Below are 3,930 nucleotides of genomic sequence, written 5' to 3' on the forward strand. Positions count from 1 at the left end.
TGATGTTTAAGACTCACTGTGCCTACCAAGAATTGTCTAATGGGTGACTGATGTTTTAACTCCAATTTCAGTTTTAATCATGATATAATTTAATGCCCACAAAGGAAAGGAACTTACTAAACACCCCCAATAATATCTTTGGATATGGGACATGCATTTAAGAGGTTTGAAATCTATAGCAGAACTTCAGAATGGCATGGAGATTCAAGCAGCATTGCCTTTTTATAGATAAAAGGCAGTTCAACTGGTCAAATCAAAATAGCAAGAAGATGCTATAAAATTTAAAAAAACATAATCAGAGATGATCTTCTTAATGTAGTTTTCAGTTTCATATGAAAAATAAAGCAAAGAAAAAAAACATGAAAAGCACCATGTTAAAAAATACTGCACCTATGAAGGAAGATGGAAGATGGGAGTTTGTGCTAGATGGTTGGAGTGGGTGGGAGTAAGACGGGAGAAGAAAATCTGTTTCTACATATCACAGTAAATAGAGCACTAAGCCTGAAGTCATTAAAACTTGACTTCAAATCCAGCCTTAGATGCTTGCTAGCTGTATAGTGCTGTGGAAATCAGTTAACCTTTATCTTCCTCAGTTTCTTTATTAAATGAAAACAACAATAACCCCTTTCTCCCAGAGTTGTTATGAGTATCACATGAAACATTTGTAAAGCACTTAGTAGGCAGTGCATTTGTGTGTGTGTGTGTGTGTGTGAGTACACGCATCCATATAACTCATTGTTGCTGCTAAATATTTCATTATCTTGTAGATATGGTCATTGTGACACTTTTTGCTTTGTTTGGTTGAAATTTTTTTTTTTTATTAGATACAATGGGGTGTGGGAAGATACCTGAAAATAGCTGTGGTATAACAATAATATTTAACTTAAAAATTATAGTTAGCCTTAAAAATGCCATGAAATATGTGCATCCATGTATATTAAACTCCTCTTAGGAAAAACATGATATGCCCCTTTCCTCTCTACTATGTCCAGAATAAAATTAGACATTCTCCAGGAAAGTTAACTCTTCAAGGAAAGGGAGCTTGTGACCTCTTGCCCCATTGAATCACTAATGGAGTTAACAGCTAGTTTATATACTTGAGTTATATCCTTACACTAAAGGGGAATGTGCAAATGATTGTGTATATTGCAGCAAAGCAGTAAACTTGGTGCATTTTTAGCGTAATTGAACTTTGTAAAAGCAGGGTTTCCTAGGAGTTGATTAGTTAGGCTATTTTTACCTGACATGATCCTTTAAACTTGAATACTACTAGTAGAGAAAATAAAGCCAGAAAGATACAATAAAAACAAAGGTAAAATGAATTCTTTTGGGTACAAAACAGTCCAAGCCTTTTGAAGACAGAAAAAAAGTTGTTAATTAGTAAAATATAACACAATATAATAGCATTTTAATACGACAAAAACCACTCTAAAGGAACTCAAAAAGAGAAAAATGAAGGAACCCCAAATGTACAAAGCACTAACTATTAAAATGTAGTTCTCACATATATAGAACCCTTCCCCTCTTAGATAATGTTTTTTTTTTCACCAGTCAAGGCCAATGTTTTGTAGGACTCCAAATATATTATTAACTCTAGAAATACCAGATTACTAATTCAGTAGATGCTGATGCCAGAGAAGAATTAATATTTCTTTCACATCTTCATAGTGAATGCTAAAGAGGTGTGCTGAAAAATTGATGACTTTCAAATATGAACATGGGAAATAAGAGAAACCAAGACAGATAAAGACATCTGAGTACCTTGATGATGGTGGAGTGCATGAAAAGAAAAGAATAGAATCCCACCATATTCAAGCATCCAGAGAGAAAAGAAAAAAAATGACAAACTCAGGGTATAAGTATTTGTTTTTGTTTAGTTTTCTCTTAAAGAGATAGAAAAGAAAGAATAGTAGAAAATGAAGAATGTAAGAACAATCATTCCTTTTCATAACTGAGGCATAATAAGAGATGATTACAAAAGCATGCATATTGAGCCGTCATTCTAATCAAACCTTTCAGGTTTTTTTCGTAAGAGTACTCTTTGTAGTTAATGTTTTCTTTAAAAAAAAATACTTACTATTAGTTTACAACATTCAATTCCACAAGCTTTTGAGTTCCAAATTTTTTCCACCACACTCTCCATCCTCCCTCTGCCCCCATGGTGGCACGCAATCTGATACAGGTTCTACATATACCTTCACATTAAATACTAGTCAAATTGTAAAGAAGAATTATAACAAATGGAATCTATATTTTTAATGATACATCTTCCCTACCTTAATTCTCAGGTTTGCAAGACAATTTTTTTTGTGTTTTTGTGTTTATTTGCTTGCATTTGGATACAAAACAGGCCAAGTTTTTCTTTTCTTTATTTACCTAGAGTGAATATTTTTAGCAGGCTTAACTGCAGTTTTTTTCTGATATTTTAATCTGTTTCCTCCTGACTTCTTATAGTGATCAGTCAAATTCATGAGTTTGCTAAGTTTAATGTCTCAAGCAGATAACAACATGGGAATAATAGACCTTATATTTAGGAATTTGAGATAACTAAAATATTTTTTCAGGTTCCTGTAGACAACCCAATCTTCTGTCCTATTTATTTCAATGCCAACCTATCTATGCTATGTCCCAAAGTGGTGGAGAAACTCTATGTGTTGTCCAGATAACTTCACAAACAAGATAATAGATATCCATTGATTATCCTCTGTGTATGATTAATGCAAATTATTTTAAGAGCTTAGGAAACTTTTGAGAGATTCTGTCATGTTCCAAGGATTGAAAAAGAAAAAAACAAATGTCATTTTGAAAGCAAAAACATCTGGAAGATCTCATTTCTCAACTTGCACTATGTACTGAAAGTAGACTATTACAATGATACATTACCTTGGTGAATTTGTTTCCCTATTTTTGGCCTTGTGTAATGTATAAAATCAGCACATGAATGAATAAGATTATATTATTTTGTTATTCAATAAATCTTGACTTTTGTATAGGTGGGAAGCCGAAACTCAGTAAATCCAGATTAGAAGACATTGTTTTATCTCCCATTCCCAAAACTTATACCTTTTTTCTTTAAAAAAAATTACCTATTTTTTTGAGGTTATCACTATCTTTCTAGTCAACTAGGTTTGCACCCCCAGATCAGTCCTCAAATCCTCACTGTCATTAGCCCCATATATCATATCAGTTGGCAAATCTTGTTTCCATTTTCAAAACATCTCTAATTCACTCCTTTCTTTCTAGTTCAATAGTCAGAACACTCATTTGGGCTCTTATCACTTCTGATCAAGACTGTCACTTAATATCCTAATTGGCCTCCTTCAAGTCTTTTACCAATCAAATCCATTTTTTTATACTGATCTGATCATGTCAAATCCCTACTAAATGAACTCCAAAGATTCCTTTTTATATCTATGATAATTATAAACTCTTCAGTTTAGCATTTAAAATCTTTCAAACCTGGTCCCATCCAACCTTTCTGAACTTCCTGCATATACTCTATGGTCAAGTCATACATGTCTACTGACTTTTCCTCACACAAAGCACTCTATTTCTATCTCTTTTTGTTTTGTTCTTTTACACTGCACAAAAAAAGAGTTCACTCATATTCTCTATTTCTATTATTTAATTGTAGCATCATAAAAATGTGGTAGGCTATGGAATATTCAATTGGTTTTTGTTTACTTGATTTTCATTTCTAAAAATTTCATATAGATGAAATTAAGCATATTGATGAACAGTTGTTGATGACATTGTCTAGGACAACTTTGTGCCTAATAATAAGGGCTGGCTTTTTTTGTTGTTGTTTTTTGGCCTCTTATACTTTTTCAGTACTTTGTGGAGGGGGAAGGCAGGGTAAATGGGGTTAAGTGACTTACCCATGGTCACAAGGCTAGTAAGTGTTGAATGTCTGAAGCTGAATTTGAACTC

The sequence above is a fragment of the Petaurus breviceps genome, unplaced genomic scaffold, assembly GCF_028583685.1.
Source record: "Petaurus breviceps papuanus isolate PSGF00001 unplaced genomic scaffold, PetGlider_PUasm1.0 38, whole genome shotgun sequence".
Taxonomy (NCBI): Eukaryota; Metazoa; Chordata; class Mammalia; order Diprotodontia; family Petauridae; genus Petaurus; species Petaurus breviceps.